The sequence below is a fragment of the Haliotis rufescens genome, unplaced genomic scaffold (assembly GCF_023055435.1).
Source record: "Haliotis rufescens isolate VD_foot unplaced genomic scaffold, xgHalRufe1.0.p SCAF_12, whole genome shotgun sequence".
NCBI lineage: Eukaryota > Metazoa > Mollusca > Gastropoda > Lepetellida > Haliotidae > Haliotis > Haliotis rufescens.
The window spans coordinates 17,088,055-17,107,669 of NW_025963802.1; the positions used below are offsets into that span (position 1 = coordinate 17,088,055).

The 19,615-nt window shown below is 39.8% G+C and overlaps 1 protein-coding gene across 10 annotated transcripts in view; it reads right to left on the reverse strand.

The window, feature by feature from the left end:
- Window positions 1–19,615, reverse strand: part of LOC124145697 (cGMP-specific 3',5'-cyclic phosphodiesterase-like) — a 150,482-nt gene that overhangs the window by 74,409 nt on the left and 56,458 nt on the right. For 9 of the 10 annotated variants that reach the window (XM_046515584.2, XM_046515586.2, XM_046515585.2 and 6 more), the window contains exon 2: window positions 15,975–16,007. The exons of the other annotated variant lie outside the window; for it this stretch is intronic. The gene's annotated coding sequence lies outside the window, so the exon portion shown is untranslated. The remainder of the gene's footprint in view (window positions 1–15,974; window positions 16,008–19,615) is intronic. 10 annotated transcript variants of the gene reach the window in all.

The following is a 19,615-nucleotide window of genomic DNA, read 5'->3' on the forward strand; positions in this document are numbered from 1 at the left end:
CCTTAGATTGACCAATTAGATTCCATCTCTCATACAACTTGCATTTGTGTCAAATATAATGGCGTCGCCCAGTCCAGACGATCTGATCGACGCTAAGTTGTTGGTATACATGTTATACAAATCCTGCAATCGAACGAAATCTGCACGGCAGTTTACGAACCGGATGTCGATATTTTATACGATTTTGATTGGTCTATGCATAGACTCGTTAGTCGAGCCAAAACAAAACTCCCTAATTCCAGCCTATTTCGGCAAGGGTGGAAACTGGACTTTTATAGTCAGTTATCTCCCTTGCCTCGGGAAGATAGCCTTCCTGAAAACACATTCATGTCAATGCATTAAAAACATATGCCATTTTAACCATGTTTATTTTTTAACAGACGCAGTCATAAGTTCATGCCACTCCTTCGCAGTACATGATCTGAACTGTATTAACTTACTTTCGATAGATAGAAATGATATCTAAGACATGCAATTACTGTACTTCAATGGAATGAGGTTTCACACAAAATTGATGGAATTGCATTTTATATTGATTTTGTCATGGCGATTTTTTGCAGCAGTGATTTTCCTATTTTTTCAGAGACGGGAAATGGAGATGTTAATCTGTATGCCGAAAATAATATGACTTGAAATACATCAAACGATCCAATCTCATCCATCTACAATGTGTAAGCTCTGAAAGACGTCCCTGAAATGCTTGTTTTAAAACAAAAAGAGTTTTAACAATTAGAAAAAGACCCTAAAGGAATTATAGATTTTTCAAACGTTCAAAATGGATTACATTCTGAGGTCTGGTTAGGTTCCGAGTTGTCAAATTTGACGCATCAGTGAAAAAATGGTGTCCGATGCAATTCCATAATTTGACTTGTACCTTATGTTCTAGTGTTTTTTCAGGTGAACAATTGACTTGCCTTTGCATGTGTTTGTGACGGGGTCCATCGGTGGGGAAGGATACGCTCACCGAACACCTGGTATCATAACTATTTGATAGTGATTCACATGTTCATGACAAAGTCGGAATCGTACAATCGAGTCTGCATTATGCAGAAAGGGTTTTGTTGCTTTATTATTATTATTGTTTTTGTTGTTGTTGTTACGTTAGTGTATGATCTATTGTGTACAGTTTTCATTCCGTTACACCAAACTGCATATTCAAACACAACATAATATAGTTAAGCTGCCATTTAAAAGTCAACAATGATCTGTTCCATTGGTTTCGTAGCCCAAGAACCAATAGGGGCACAAAAGTGTACTACTTTCCACTACAATTGTTGATGCAGACAAAAGATGGGTTCAATGTGCTGATTCCATATTTATGATGGCCAGAAAGTAATCAAAATTTGATAACACATTATAAACAGAAAATGATGAAGATGTTTCAAAAACTGGAACAACCCCTTTAAATAATTTGATGGAAGGTCATTTGGCTTTAAAACTGGTCACCGACCGTTACTCGTGCCATTTGTCTCGGGAGCTGAAGCAGCGTTAGCTCTTTGACTACGATATGGTCTGGTGATACAGCCTGGCCCAGAAGCGGATTACACAGTGGACGATTTAAATATTACGTGAACGAGGTCTTAAAATAACAGACATATGTTCTGCGAGAAAAATAGGATTGAAGTGCTGCAAGAGCTTAGTGGAACAGATAAGGATGATTAGGACAGCCAGAGAGTTGGTACTTTCAGTTGCATGCGTGGAACTAGCAGAGTCCATTGTCCGATTTTATCATAAGCATGGTTTTATGAATCACTATTAAATATTGATGGTACCAGATGTTCGCGAAAAAGTTAACATGTTCTACCCCACCGGAGTCACCCATCACAAACACATGCAAAGGCAAGTCAGTTCCTCACCTGAAAAAACGGGAACATGATTTGATACCATCGACGAAAGTCTTGCTACACGGAAAACATGAATAGTTTTATGATGTGAGATATTTCCGGTAGCTCTTGACATTATCAATATTTCTAAGTGAGTGATTATTGTTTAACGCTGCATCAGCAAACTTGCCGCTACACACGACGACGAGAAATGTCTATATTCCTACCATGCACATACATAGCGCAACAATTCTCAAAGTATATTTGCTCTGTGGGCTTTAGCAACTGAGAGGCTGTTGAATTGAAAGAGGAAATAGTAGGAGCAGATTTCAGATTTTCGGGCGGATTGATCCACATAGATGCTGGAGCGCATGAGAATGTTCGTTTGCCGAAAGTACAAGGGGAACAGTGAATGGATGTTGCTGTTGAGATCGGAGATTTCGTTGAAGAGAGTAAATCGGTAAGGGTTCACTGAGGTAGACAGGTGCAAGGTTGTCATAACACACTTGTAGGCATTACTGAGGATCTTATTTGAGTCGTACATCAACAGATAGCCAGTGGAGCTCCTTAGACGTTGGGAGATCAAACTTAGAAAATCTTAATATAATCCTAGCAGCTGTATTCACGATGGCTTGAATCGGCACTTTCGTCACATCAACACGGAGGCTGTTACAATAGTCAATTCTGGAAATAGTTCGAGACAATACAAGTTTTACAGCAGAAGACTTGGTGAGACATGGTCGAATGTTTCCAATATTTCTGTGAGGATAATTAGCTGTTTGGCACACCCTGGGTGCATGATGGCTCATTCTCAGCTGTTGGTCTAGCACCACACGCGGATTCTTCACCTTATCAGAACGAACAATGGCAGCATCAACTACGACAAGTTGTTGAACATCTGTGCATTGCTGGATTTGGGACCTATCACTATAATTTCGGTTATGCACTGGTTACGTTTCAGCAGTTTTTTTATCATCCATTGCTTTATATCAAGACATCAGCTTTGCATCTTGGCTGCACAATCTTATAGCGTCATATGAGAAACCAACATAGAGCTGGTTATCATCAGCATACTGGTGTTGGTTGACTTCGTGCTTGTCAGCAATGATGCTAAGAGATCGTGAATATAGCGCAACAGTACTAGTCCTAAGAGAGAGTCTTTTGGGACAAGATGGTCAAGCTTGTATGCAGGAGATCTTTTTGTCATTCACCATGAAGGCGTTGTCTCAAGAAGGGCATAAGCAAATATGAACGTACTCGAGCAAAATGTATTCGATAGGTAGTAATTGGAGAATTATAAGGTGTACATGAGGTGGATCATCCCTATTAATATACCTGGAACATGCTTAATAAAACATCAAATGCTTAACGTATCTACACTCGTCTGTACATGTACGTTGCATAAGAGACACATGAAGGAATAAATCTGCAAAAGACGTGAAGGCATTAGGAGTAAAGGTACTCGATTCTCTGTTGCGTGAGAAGAGTTCAACAAAACGGAAGCTCACAATGGTGACAGCGGGTGTTCTCGAAACATTCTTTTGTCCGGGAATTTATGTTCTGTCAAAATGGGTGGTTTCGTATACATATGCGATACGCTTACCTACCCTGATCTGATTGCTGACTGCATTTAACGCCATTTATGCACTCACTCCCTCATTCACTCAGTAAATCTTCGCGATGCACTTCTATGATTATATTCAATTGATCTTAATAGCATTGATATAAGGAACAGTTGCCACCATGGCGTACAGACACTATTATTCACTTACAATTTATTCGAAAAAAATGAATGTAGACACTCACAGTAAGCGATGGGGACCTTACATCAAATCGAAGTACATGTTTCAAGATACATAAAGTTAACAACGGCAGTCCGGATTTGCTGATAATAATGGCAAAATGAGCAAACTTCAAAAGCGATGGCACTTAGTCGACACTAAATCGACGGGTGTATAACAGACATTGACTGAAACTTTTCACGGAATGAAATAAGCGCATCTGATCATTGTTTTACAACAATCAAACGAAGTAACACAATAAACCTTAATTTCGGAATAGGGGCGGTCGGGTAGCCTAGTGGTTAAAGCGTTCGCTCGTCACGCCAAAGACCCGGGTTCGATTTCCGACATGGGTACAATGTGTGAAGCCCATTTCTGGTGTCCCCCGCCGTGATATTGCTGGAATATTGCTAAAAGCGGCGTAAAACCATACTCACTCACTAATTTCGGAATATTTCAGAAATAACAAGGAAAAATGTCGGTTGCCAGTACATGTAATGAATGCTTCGATGAACCAATAGATAAGCATCGTGAAGGAATTTGTATCCCGATGAATTTACTCAATGAACAATATGGGTAACTATTCGTGATTTCTGACGGAAAAGGACGAACAATGGCGAATTCATGCCCTGACAGATCGTACGCTATCAGTGACGCACTACGAGACTTGGTGCCAGATTATACAAAGAGCGGAAGACATTCCGTGGATTGATCAGAATAGAACAAACAACCTACTTTCTAGCGTCTGAGAGGACAGGTGAAACCACAGATGTTATTGACAATCGTCCAACTAGGCCATCTCCGGATAACAGTACAGAGGATCAAATATTGTCAGGTTAATACCACGAATGAAGATTTGTGTTCGGACCACATGAAGCCACAAATGCATCATAGGCCGAGGCGATTACGGCGACACATCTGCCGGAGAAGACTTGCGAGTGGGAACATGTGGGTTAGGTGTATACGTAAAGAGTTTGGATTTATCGGCTGACCTGGAAGAACAGGTGGATTAATGTCCTTGTTTCGAAATGACATTTACGATAAATAGTTCAATGATACCATTTCAGCAAGTATATAATGTACCACAATCCACGGATAATGCTACAAACAACACACGACAACACTTTCTTTGTTGTATTCTTCTGTAGGCTGGCTGTATGTAGGTCCTGTATGTAGTTTAGCTCCTGCAAGTCAATGAAATATAAAACGTCAACGCAAAAGCCCAACCCATGTCAATTATCCGAATAGCAGTGAAAAAAATATGAATGGATCACTAACAATCAGTGATGACACCCGGTGTTGGCGAAAAGGGCAGGCATGTCCGGCCTTACTAGTAGCACAGGTAAAATGTGGTGTCTCACAAGGTAAGTGTCATTGTTTCGGATTTGCCTCTGTTCGCTCATCACCCCTACTCTGTAGGATGGATGGGCTTTGGGTGTCGGCCTGGTATGAATTAAATACTACATGTGTCGGCCTCGCGTGAAGACACCAGAGGGCGACAGGAAATGCAAACCTCGACGCTTGGGTTCGATACACTCCAGGAAGTTGAAGAAGCAATTTGAATGCAGACTTATCAGTTGAACTGCATAATACTGAATGGCCATGATATGTCGCTACCAATATGTTGAAACACATATAAAGACGACTCAGTATGTCTGGAATATTTGTCTATTCGTGAAATGAAAGGACGAAAACGTTATTTATATGCTAAATGAACAACGACATAATACAACGGTATAATCAGTAGAAATTAGGAGGCACCGAAACTTCAAGTCTTCAATATGGAACTAATATGATCATACATGCAAGTACTTACACGATATACCATCGATAGTTGTCGCACCAGGACTTTTCAACATCATCACATCACAAGTCTTGTTGCTGTGCTCAACAATATTCCAGCTGTCTGTAAATAATCGAGTCTGAACCAGGTGAGCCAGTCATTGATGATAATGAGCATCGATCCACCCAATTGGTAAACGATGACATGTTATCAACTAAGTCACTGAGCCTGACCAGCCAATCCATTAAGTCGCCTCTTACGACAATTGAGCCACAAGGGATCACTCGGCAACTTCGCCCCATAGTGCACAAAGAAGAATGATAATACTGCCTCGACGGCGACAACTATAGTCTGTGACAAGGGACGTCTGAACTGTGTCGAAACAGTCGCCTATCGATAGCTTAAAGTTTATGATATGATAGTTTATAGAGAGGCCTAATACTGGTCACCATCAGAAGAGTCACCTGCTGCTGGGACTTCGATCGGGAAAGACACTGGACAAGGATCCAGTATATATAACGTCTCTTAGCTACCCGAACAGCCCACCATCGAGTCCATGCATATACACGTTATTCACTTATGCATTGTACAAACAATATAACCGACCAACAATCTATTTTCATATGTTGTCACAATGTCATACTTATACCACAGTTAATGATGTTCAGAAGGGGCCCACTTCAAAAATCGGATTCGAACCCCTTGGAAAAATTTGGCTTTTTACATTGGTAGGGAAATGTATGACACGTTTCAACTTGATCAGGAATGTCTTCCGCTGTTTGGAGAAGTCGATGTTTACGGCGGACGACGGTCATCGGAAGACGGATGACGAACAAAGGGTCAAGCCAATAGCTCAAATGACTTGAACGAGGCATGCAGCCTTGGTAAGCCGGCAACTGAACAAAACAACCGAGAGTGTTTTCGCAACAGATTGAACCGAGGCCACCCATTAACATCAACACATTTACCGGTTTATCGACCAAGTAGTCCAGGCAGAGTACAGATAAACTGATCTTTAGTGCTTTGTACTTTGATATGACATAAACCCTAAGTGCTTTAAAACATTTGAATAATGCTCACATATTCCATATACATTTATTAATGCTAAGTCAACAGCTGTGGAATAAAATATTATTTATATATTTCCATTCGGTGTCAGTATGTAAATATATATTTGTGAATAAGCATCTTAAGTTTCTTCTATGATGTGTGTATCAGCTTCCTTTTTCAACTGCCAAGTAAAAGGCTAGAGTTCAACCATACCCTTAGTTGCGTTGAGGCATGTAACAAATGAGAAGATCCCATTCGTATCCCAAAAGAGGGACACCAATAACTGTCTTCACACGTTGCATCCCATGGACCCTGTGAATCGAACACAGATTGATCTTTGTAGTGACAAACAACGTTTAGCAATTTAACCACCAGGGTATCCAATCACCCTTGCGTTGTTCTAAGATCTTGGTTATCGCTGCCTCGAAAGAGTAGTACTAAGTGTTGCAATGTCAACGCCCGGTTATGAAAGCATGGCCACCTGACAAGTCATTTATAAACAATTTGTCCTGCGACATTCACTGAACCTTAAACATTTTAACATTGCATTACATTCTAAAGGTTAATAGTACCGAACAGTGACAATTAAATTTGTTGCACGGCTAACATTAATGAAGATAGAAAGCTCTCGCTGATGATTACTAATGCATATTTAAATTCACACCAAGTGAAATGGTTTTCTGACGTTTGTTTTTGTACATTTGAAAGGCGAATAATTTGTCCAACATCATAGTACAGAGCCGAAATTTTTCAGTGTGGACATACTCTTGGAATGACATAAGGAACGTGCACATACACACCACATCTCATAAATCAACCAAACCAGGTACATAGGATAAATGAAGCTGTAATAGGTCCGACTCCGGCTCCCGACGTGGCTAAATTCAGAGCAATGATTCTACCCTAATCACGTAGCTGATTTATAAATCCATACACACTCATCCATTAATGAGACCATCCCAATCTGGTTTTATGTTTTAACATCAAACGACGTGTATGACTGTTGTCCGCCTGGTTGCTAATGAATAAGACAAGTCTGATTTGTAATTGCAGCATGTAGACTGTAAAGTCCAAAACATATTACTTATAGTGCTATATATAGACCAAATACGTATGTTCTGCTATAGTTAGTGCTAAATCTGGAAAGCCGTGACAAATAATGGTAATATCAGTCGTGGTGATTATGCCATAAATCATAATCATAACTGAAACTCTCATATGCACCGTCCTGTTTATCATGAAAGATACTGGTACCAGTGCGGTTAGTTACACTTGGTTGGTTTAGAGGTTAGCCTTCGGCCACATAATGAATTATTAAAGAGCTATGCTCTACGGCCTGGTATCAATTTCTTGGTCTAGTCGGTGTAACGAGCATCATGTGTGAAAATGAGCTATAATCTCTCTTTAATGGAGGTGATTAATTAATGGTTAATGGTTAAATTAATATATTAAATATACATCATGGAATTCGATTTAGTGGGGAAATTAAGTGGGTTGTAACTTCAATTAACGTTCCTGGGGCGTCTTTAAGAAAGTATGTTAGGTATTAAACATGTAGATATAAAACGTCAACGACAGAGAATCACGGTCTCGATTGTCTGTTGAAACGCATCCCCTTGGGCTTAAAAGGCATCAATAGCGCTGAACATTATATGAATGGATCACTGAAAATGATCACTCTGAAAAAACAACTGTTGGGCTCTAAAGTTGTGTAAAGACATGCGTGTATTTTCGTGTCATTTCCAAGCATTCGTATCACATAAGAACAGCAATTCATATCCATCGCAGATATCTATTGTCTTTGAGGATTGTATAAGAATGGGTAGAGTTCATCACGCTTTAAGCAAAATTATAATGTAATATGGGCTTCACACATTATACCCATGTGGGCAATGGAACCAAATTTCATGCGTGACGATTGTTATCACAAATGAATATTTTACGCTTATGTAATTAATTCAAATCGTATTTCATTCAGAATTGACTTCAATGTAATGGTCGCCACAATTAGCTTAAAATATATAAAAGAACTAGTCACGCAATTACTTGCTTCCAGTATTGAAAATGATGCATAGATGAACGAATACCATCACTTGTGAATAATCACGTCACACACACGAATATCCGGACAAGCGCACATCGCAGCCAGGGAAATAGTTCATTCCATGGGGATTGCATTTCGAATAACAGCTTCTGTGAACGTGTCATACTTTCTGAACGACGGGATTACAAGAAGATGAAATACCCCAAGAACAGAATGAAACACCACAAGGCAAGCTAACGCGAACAATGGCTGCCATGGGAATATATTTGGGCGTCATGTGATTCACGCGTCACGTGCATGGAAGGAACGATGCATTGCTGAGACAAAAGATGTGACTCCCGCGGGTAATACGGAAGAACCATCATGCAGGATTGACATCTACTGTCCTATAATGTGACATATTGGCGTGTGGACACACGCAAGTGTAACAGTGAATATCCTCCCTGAATGTCAATATACCTACCCACCAAACATAGGTTGTGACGACCATCGCAAACATTACTTTAAGTTAGCAGATTGTATTTTGCCCGAGCTTAGTGCAACAGTAACATTCAAGCTGTTTTTAAATCCCATATTATTTTTCGACTAAATACAAAGTTACTATTATTAAAGCGTGTTCATTAAACTGTTTTTGGAAATATAATCGTATGGGTGTACAAGAAGGTGACCTATATCACATATATACACGTGTATATCTAAGATATGCCTTAATTGCATCTTTTCCATCCCAACATCCATCCCACGTTGACTTCTATCTGACCTCGAAAGTTTATAAATAACGATAAAGCCTTATGCATCCACTTAGGACCTCACTCTTCGCTTGTTTATGCTGGACTCTACTCAGACTAAACAACTATCCACCTCTTCACACGTATGTTAAAATATACGAGTGAGTTAGGTTCAGTGCCAATTCGTGGACTATTTACTCGTAGGAGTAGGGGCGGTCGAGTAGCCTAGCGGTTAAAGCGTTCGCTCGTCACGCCGAAGACCCGGGTTCGATTCATGACATGGGTACAATCTGTGAAGCCAATTTTCTGGTGTCCCCCGGCGTGATATTGCTGGAATATTGCTAAAAGCGGCGTAAAACCATACTCACTCACTCACTCACTCACTCGTAGGAGTAAACACATAAACCACGCCGGCCATACCTGCATATATGAACAGGGGTATTGTTCGGACATACCATATTCTTTTTTTTCCCATCTACTATCAAGCTGTGGAATGAGATACCATTAAGTTCAACTCAACATCTGAGACACTTATAAGTCAAAATCAGCCAAAGGCCCCATGTGCACAGAGTTACATACGTAATACAAAGAGATTAATGTCAACTATATTTTTCTCGCTGTTTACTTATCATTCCTATTCTTTTCTATCCTTCTGGTCCGTTCATGTTTAGTACACGCTGTAAATCAATTGTGTAAATATCTGGGAGAAGGTGTCTTAAGTTGGAGAACTTGTACCCAATCCCATTCACTTTCTGTGAATACAATATGTTAAATTAATCAAATCAAACTGACCACATTGAATCATAATTCGATTGCAAAGACATTGGCAAAGTGCGGCACCTAAGAGTGGGTGAGTATGTAAGGTTCAACGCCGCTTTTAACAGTATTCCAGTTATATCGCGGCGTGTCAGCTGAATGTTGGAGGAAAGCCCGAAGTGATGCAGGTCTCAGACGTTTACCACTTCGGTGAAATCCACGAGCACGGGTATCGTGCTGACAAACCTAGGAACATAATCGTAGGTTTCTGGCGTGCCAAAGGGACGCAACTCTGCACTGCGAATCGCGGCGCCTCAGACGACTAGGCCAACCGTGCCCCCTCGGCGCCTAAGTGAGTGAGTGAGTGAATATGGTCTTACGCCTCTTTTAGCAATATTCCAGCAATATCACGGCGGGGGACACCAGAAATAGACTACACACATTGTACCCATGTTGGGAATCGAACCCGGATCTTTGGCGTGACGAGCGAACGCTTTAACCACTAGGCTACCCGACCGCCCCTCGGCGCCTAAGACCACTGTGGACCTGGATATAAGAAACCTGGATTCTTGTCATATTTGGTCTGGAAACAAGATGACATTAAAGTGCTCTGTCCTGGGATTTAATCACTCTTGGATTAAACAAACTACGCAGCGTCAATCTTAAAGGAGATCTTTGGTGGTTGAAAGTAATTTAGTCGCCCACATGTTATAATTAGAAAGTTAAAACGATATTGATCCCCACGAAGATCACATGGAACTATCTTACGTCGGTTACAGTAATCAATCTTCGATCACATCACAGTAGTTCAAAAACTTTAATTTCAGAAATATGCTCTGATCAAATTTGTTTTGCTTCGATCACTCCAGCGTTTCCCAACGCGCGTCAAGAACCTGCTTCTGTCGCTAAACTTGATCACAAGCTGGCCCATTAGAAAGACTACTGCGCCAACAAAAGCGCATCATGTGCACACGTGTCCCCGATTAAACCCAGCTCCGTATAAAACTGTTTCAAACTTCACTTCAATTAAAAGCAACGCAACCAAAAACCTTTTACAATCACATGTTGAAATTGCCCTCGAGAGTTTCCTCCAATTATCACTGGTCGCCTATGGGCACCAACAGTTTTGCATCCTGCACGATGAAGGAAGTCTAAGACGACTAACGAATAGAAACCTAACAAGAAGCAGCGCTAAGCCAAAATTGATTGATGTGTAAAATGGATGTTTTCGATTTCCAAGAGTTGCTATTTTCGAAGATTTCTCAATCGCCGATGCTAACAGCACTCATATGCGATCTGCAAGGGTTTCAACTGATTTTTCACCATATTGAATCAATGTATTTGACGACAATGTGAATCAAGTTCTCCATTTTCCACACACTATTAACTACTGCGCGGTAACATATCAAATGACAGGTACGGAAAGCCATGTCAATACTTTCTCAAATTAATTGTGAAAGTTGAAATTGGCTTTCACGACAACAATTTCCAAAAGCTATGACTAAGAAAAACAAAACTTGGGAAAGCTAGATAAAAAATATAATATATTTTTTCATTAAAGCATTAAATCCATTCGTGGATCGATGATAATACAGAAAGCATCACGGAATCTTGCGTCATTGCTTGTGGACGAAGCATTATTCAAATCAGGTGCACGTGTGATCAATGTTTAATAAGAATGTTTAGTATTAACGTTGGCCATTTAAGCTGATTTGGTTGTTCTAATATCTAGTGTTTCCGATCAGCTTGTATTCTGAAGGAGCTTATTAACCTATTTGAAGCACGGTTTTGTAAATATGTAACACTACAAATATATATATGATGAATATTGATGAACAATATTTAAGGGAACGATGTGATGAACAATATTGAAAGGAAGCCCATAATTTATTCAAAAATGATGCATAAAGAAATGTTGTTGTGACAATCAAACTTCACGGCAAAGTCAATATCTGGTCCATGTCCCGTGAACATCGATGCAGGCACATCTTCTGAACATATTTGATATCAAACGTGGTATCCTTCGCCATTCTGCGGGAACACTGAGGTCGGTTGCGAACCTTTCGGTCCAGAACACCCAAAAGACTTTCAATGGATAACATGTCTGGTGATTTGGCTGGCCAGGGCAATGTTGTGACACTTTACCCCCTCAGACAGTCGACTGCAACACCAACTCTGTGAGGAGTGGATCTCAACAGTTCAGAGCAAATACGTGCCGGGCAAATGGGATGACTGCTGGACGTAACATTTGATTCACAAAACTTGGACGCGTCATGTTCTCTTGCACGATCATCAGATCCGTCCTATTGACGTATGTGATGCCAGCCCAGACCATGATGTTGCCACCGTCGTACCTATCGTGCTCTTAGACTGCTGTCGGATAGTACCTGTCTCCACGCCGTCTCCAAACACGTTGTCTACCATCTGTAAAGCGTAAACAGAACCTCGATTCCTCAGAAACCATGGTGTATTTCCAATGCCGCCGCTGTCGACCGTCAAACTGATGTGCCCTCTGTCCTCTGAGGCGTTTGTGTGCCACAGTCACAAGCATTCCTCTGAAAGGATGTCTTGATTTCAGACCTGCAATTTTCAACCTGTTTCGTAACGTTGACGTTGAAAGTGAAAGTGACGTTGTCACTCAGCTTTGGGGCAGAAATGAATCTATTTCTCAGAGCAAGGGTGCGTACATATCGACCATACCTTGGAGTAGTCTGTCCAGGCCTTCCTCTACCAACCCTAGTCTTAAATACACACGTTTGCCGATATCGTTCCGTCATTCTGGATAACTTAGATTTACTTCAGTGTCTGGCACCTGCATTCTGATCGGTCATTTCTCAGCATGCCGTTTGTGCGCATCGTTTCATATTCTGTCACGCACACGTTTGCATGCATTTTCGAAAGTTGTACCCGATCAACGAACGATGTGGTTGTGACGTTTACTTCCACATGCAAGCTACCACGATATGTCCCCGTAGACGGTATGTTTTTCATGTGCAATGTGCAAAGTTAGAGCGAGATTTTATCAACGTTCAGAAACTGTATTTTCTGCAACAAATCTGGTCATTTCCTTCTTGTAGCTGTTAGGGGTCCCCATAAATATTGCTCCTCGTACATGGCTGTGCGCCATACTAGCTCACTGTTGATGCATACACTTCGATCACCACACTCAATTACATAACTTCTATACGGATATATAATTTACTGAGAAAGGATCCTGTGGAGTTTGTAAGGACTCAACGTTATCATTAATTTCGTTTGAAATTACTATGTTCCCACCCCACCTTCATCCTCTTTATTTGATCTTTCACATCAGCTCAAAAGTAATTTCAGAGCCATAGCTGCACAATAGCTGAACAGTAGGTGGTACAGCACATCTTGTAATGGGTGTAATAAGCGTCGTTTATTTTATCCTGTGATCTACCATGAGTAGAGGCACATATGCATTCCAAGTGATATGATCACTACGATTTGTATCCTAGAAATACATCGTAACAATAGGTATCCGATTTTTTCCATCGTTACAATAGGATGTTATACATCGAAGCAAAAGCATTTTATACATCCGAACACCTGGATTTTATATATCGTAACAACAAGAGTTAAATTTGCATCGTAACAATATGATTATGTATTGTAACATTAGGATGCTGCAATATGATTTTATATATTGTAATATGATTTTATACATTTTAACAATAGGATTTTCATTTGTAAAATGTGAGTTTCATAGTCAAAACAGGAACTTGCATCGTAACAAAACGATGTTGCAACGTTTTGAGAGAATTTGATACATTGTCACCATTGTTTGATACCTTGGTTCGTTCTGCATACAACGTATATGAAGGCTCGTTGGGGTCAGTAAGCAGACTTTACAATTTCTCTAATACAGACTCCCTTTCGAATTCAAAGATTGACTAAGGAATTATTATACACATGTGTTAATACTTAAATGGGGACTATGCTCCACAATAAGATATGGTCCCACTTTCTGGTCAAGTCGTTCTGGTAAGACATTGTCTTTGTGAAATTAGGGTACGCATCAATTGATAGACTGATACTATCAAAATTAAGTTTACAAAGAAAGTGGCCTTTAAAGACTCTAATTAAATGTTTAATGATAACATAAACAAGCTAAATAGAAGTTATGTTCTGGGTTAAATACCATTCATATACTCCGGCAGTCTACGGTTACCATGGTTACCAAATATACTGTATGTTATTTATGTAATAAATTGTGTTTATCAGCGCAACATTTTCTTCTAATGAAGAAGTGACCCAACAATCCACTAAATCTCGATATTATCCCCTTGATATCTGTAGATTTTCAGTTTAGTATAAACTGTTTGTGTATCTGAGGAAAACGGAAACTATAACAGGTGGTTTCTAAACACTTATTTCTAACTTGATAAGCAGAGGTAACTAAAAAAAGATACTTTAGTATGTTTCAAAACATCCAACCAACGAGACGCGTACGCCGCAGGAGCATGTAATGTAACTGGTGGCGATATGCGACTGAATGGTTCGGTACTGTACGTAAATCTATGAAGAACCATACAGATGTATATCTCAGACATTATGGAAAGAGCAGAGGGAATGGAAATCAGTTAACGAATTCACGAGTGTGTCTGTGTGTTCCCACACCTGCTCAATACCATCTACTAAAGCAATTAGATCATTTAATTAATCTATTTGTGCCGAATTTAAAAATGTTCGTCCCACGAGTCTGCCAGTCTGTTGATGTAGTCACAATAGCAACCGGCTGTGTATGATAGCTCAGGAAATGAAAGCAATCCCTTCCGGAAGTTCATACCATTATTCTTGTTCATTAGACAGTTGTAAGCTCCAGAAATCCTATGCAATATTGGGCACCGGTACTAGCCTGATTGTTCATAATAGCGCCTTGCCATTGGCTATTAGATAGGTTGGTGTAATCAGACAATCAGGGTGACTTACAACCGCACAGGTATATTGGGATCTAGACAGGTTGACGGGAAATTCCACACACGCATACACAACGACATACAAACATACTGATAGAAGCTGGACTGACTGAGTGACATGTGGTGAACGAAATGGTAAATGTAGATGAACTGATATGATAATCTGTATACATAGGAAGATGGATGCCGGATAGAGCTTGGATAAATAAATTGCGATTGGAAAGATATTGAGCGAGTAAAAAAATAGATGATATATAGAAATATTGTTAACTGATGGATAAAGTGGTAGAACGATAGATGATATAAGGAAAGATAGTAAACTGATGGATAAAGTGGGTAGAAAGAAAAATGATAGATGGGAAGATGGTGAGCTGATGGATAGAGAGGATAAACGGATAGATAGAAAGATTGACAGCTGATGCTAGAGCGGGTAGACAGACAGATGATAAGAGAAAGATGTGAGCGGATGGTTAGAACGGGTAGAAAGGAAGATAGTCTGCTGACGGATAGAGGTAGAAAGATAGATGATAAAAAGCTGATGAGTGGCTTGATAGCAGATAGATGGATAGATAGAACGATATTATATTGATTGAAACCTGTGGAAATGGACGTTTATATGGAAATAAAAGAGGGAATCACAGACGGGTTGATAGACGGAAAAATAATTGATCGATGGTTGCATGATCGACAAACAGATCTGTAGAGGTAGAGCTACATCAGTGTATTACATATGTTACGCTCCGTCTATTCAATCATTTCCAGTTCATCATTCAATCATTTCCAGTTCTCTACGGGCCTCGGCATGACCATTGCCATACTGGGGCTTCTGGTTTTGGAGGATTTGCACTCGAACCTATTTGTGATAGGCTTTTGCGCTTAGACACAGGAGATATTGTCATCAAAGGGGATAGATACCAGGGTTGAACAGGAATCGATATGTACAACTGCAGCTCTGTGACTGATATCAATAATCAAGCATCTAGGGCATCCTTCTTGTTACATAGTTGATATCACAGAGAGGCGTCTCATCATGCTGCCCTACGAACATCAAAGAAGACTCGACACTTACCCTAAGATGTCGCTTGGTCTGTTTGTGCAATGTCTGCAAAACAAGTCACATACTAATAAACGGGATGTAAGAAGATTGGAAATCTTAAAAGAAATATCAAGGTTTTGTCATCTACAAACTTCAAACAAATGAGATTGGAAAATGAGAAAGCGAATAAGCTGAAACAGTTGAAGCTGACTGAAGCATATATGTATGTCCATGCAATATCCTCAATCGATGCTACATTACCCTAAGTTCAAAATGTTATAGGTTGGTGTATATGTCACACGTACCAAAAATCAATTATGCCTCTCTGATAAAATGCATGTCTTTAAAAGCAGGCGGCACTTCTATCAAATTTATTAACAGTCCGACTAAGAATAGCTTATCCTATTATGAAAACTGCAATAAATATGTTCTAAGCTAATTTTCCAATCCGGAAATATTGATTACACTGTGAAGTCCAGATTGCTGCGTTGTCGCAGTGTATTTCGCGTGATGTCGGTAAATGCCTCTGGCAAGCTTAATATTGGTTCAATATTTTGATGCATTAAGGACTTTGAAACTGACTTGGCATGGCAAATTACATCGGCTTTCATTTCACAAGTTACGTGTAAAATGCCAGTTTGCGATTACCCTATCAGAAGTGTGGCGATTCGTGTACAGTTAATTAGTTTTTAAGATGTGATATCTGCATTTTATCAGTTTTATTGTGCACGACTCCCAACGTTCAAGTTTCGATACACATCAATTTATTTTTTAAGTTTCTTGGGACATTATTTTATTATCTTATATTAATAGTTCCATGCGTGCGTGTTTGCTGTATAGCGCTGCTTTCATCAATAATACCGCTATATTATGGCGGCATGTAATACCACTCAATCCAGTGATTGATATGGTGAACACGCTGCCGTGGTACGATGACGCGCTATCAACCAAGTCACTGACCCTGACTACCCGATGCAATAAGTCGCCTCTCACGATCAGCAATACTTCTGTGTTTAGCAATAGTTCTAGTTTAGATTTGAGACCTTACTATGTTATAGCCTTCTCGTGTTTCATATTGTGCATATTTATAACGCTTTTAACCCACACCCTAAAGCATGCTCAAAGCGCAACATCATTACCCCGTTCAACGAATTACTGTGCACTCGTATTCATTCTCAGCTTCCTGGAGAGTATACAACCCAAGCAGTCTGTCAGGCGGTAGGCTAACTTTCACATATCACCCTACCGGGTACCCCTTCAAGACACATGCTCTATGCAGCATGCGCCTCAGTGTTTGTCAGAGCCGAAGCCCCAGAAGATGCCAGGAAGCAAACCGAGCTACCGAACACTGTCACCCATGCAACTACTCTCCGCTACCAACGTCACTTAACTTCGTCTGATCTGTGACCTGTGTGCTTTTCAAAGGACCACGTGCCACCCCATTCCCACCAACAAATGTGACTCTGGTCGTATATGTAGAAACATGCACTCTCTATTATACAAGTTTAATTGTTTCCTATCATTTAAAGCTGTAGTGCACACCTTTTAACCTGTATATTCATCAGAAAGCTTCTGTAATAACAAGCCAGCACGCACAGCTTATTTACATAACAATATCATCGACGAAGTCTTTGTTGGCATATTTATTGCCTTGCCGATATATCACCAAGGGAACCACACTGACATGGATATTAGGGCATGGATTTATCGTCAATAGTGTAATTGGTTGTTCCATCATAATTTTATAATGTGAAGTTTACACGATCTTCGGTTTGTCCATTGGACGAGAGGTCGGTCACATGACCGCGAAAATGAGTTCATAAGTGTATGAAGGACACATTTTGTCACGAGACTACTCTTGCAATGACGTAACCACTGACGGACTACTTGCACATTCCTGGTGAAACCCTTGGAATTCCCCAGCAAGAATAAATACAGAAGCCTTGTTTCTCATCATTTTGAACCTTTAATCTTGAACTCAGCGTGTTAGCATACATTGGGATAACTCAGAGAGTTTGACTGCATGCCTGTTCAAGGATTTCCTCGCTACAAACCATCCTAGAGAACAAAACTAAGAAAAACACATCCAAACTATCGTAGTATCGACTCGATCCGTGCCAAGACTACAGTGACAGTCTACACCAATCTATGAATTTATCTTAGTATCTATTTGGTGCATCTTTACAAGCACCTTTCAGTGATGACTAACACGTGTAATAGCCACAATATCATTAACAATTTCGGAAATCTCTCCCGTCACGTTTATCGTGTCGGCCATTTGACGTCTTGTACTTGATGTACCTGTATTACAACGCGCTATGACTGTGTCTGACTTACTGAGGTAGTTCATAACAGACCTTTCTCATCTAATGATGATATTATTTCTTGTAATGAAACTACAAACGTTATTCCTGTAGAAATGTTGGGCATACATACGCTCATGTTACCTCTCGTTTTCAGAAACTATTTATTTCCGCGATACGGCTGGTTGTTGTATGACTTTCAGTGTAAACATGAAGTCACAAGTACTTAATATATTTGTGTATAGAACTAGGTCTATAGGTCTATAGTTCATACAATGTTTGGCCCTTAATCTATGAAGGTTCATGTTCCAATGAACTCAAGAAGTCATTTCTTAAATCACTTTACAGATACACTTTCAGCACCAGTATTAATAGGAAGAATACAATATTGAAGATAATTTTGACATTCAAAACATAAAACCAGAAAGCTATTTCTTGTTCGAGTCAATATATTGTCAACTTTATTTAGTAATAATGTCATACAAATGTCAACAAATGCGTCTCAGAAACTTATTGTGGAACGATTGACATATTCCATGTGTATTTATAAACGTTCGAATTATTTATGTTTAATGTTTTGACACGCAAATCACAACACTCAACTATAGATTGATGGCTATGAAAGGATAGCTTTAGAAATGTCTGTAAATGGCATTATCGATGATGAGAATAGAATCCCAGTAAAGGGTTATATTTTTGTACATTGTGCATCCATTATGCAGAATCCATCACAGGCAGCATTATCCTGATGTCGAATATTACTCGATATTTCAAATCATCCACTGAGCACATTGTGCTCTCACTGACAATTGAAGAGAAAAAACATTCTAATGTGTTATGCATGACATACGGATGGAATTGACGTGTATCTCACTGTTAGTCAGGACGGCCAATGCATCATCTACAACACAGCCATATCAATAATATCTTTGAGACAGATAATGCAATTATTTTTATTGGGTCTCATTCTTGCGTTTCTTGACGACAATATATTTTCACGCAGCCGCAGAGCACACAGATTACATTTATACCTGTATAAGCAGGACAATGCATAAATAACCAATAATAGATTGACATAGCTAAATATCATGGCATGTGAGTGATTGCATCAGATTAAAAACTACAGCTGGACGCCATAGTGACGTTCTTGCAGAACCCTGTTCGTTCGTTTAGATCAGGTCAGGTTATGCCTTTTCATTCGAAACTGTTATTCTGTTGAATTGATGCACTTAGTATTTCTAAGTTCTACAACGCATGTTCTAGGTGCATGGCAAAACACATCGCGTACGTCAGCAATACGTATATGTTCATAATGCAGACTGAGAAGAGACCAGTGTTATTCTAAAGCCTCCTATATTGTGTATGTGTCAT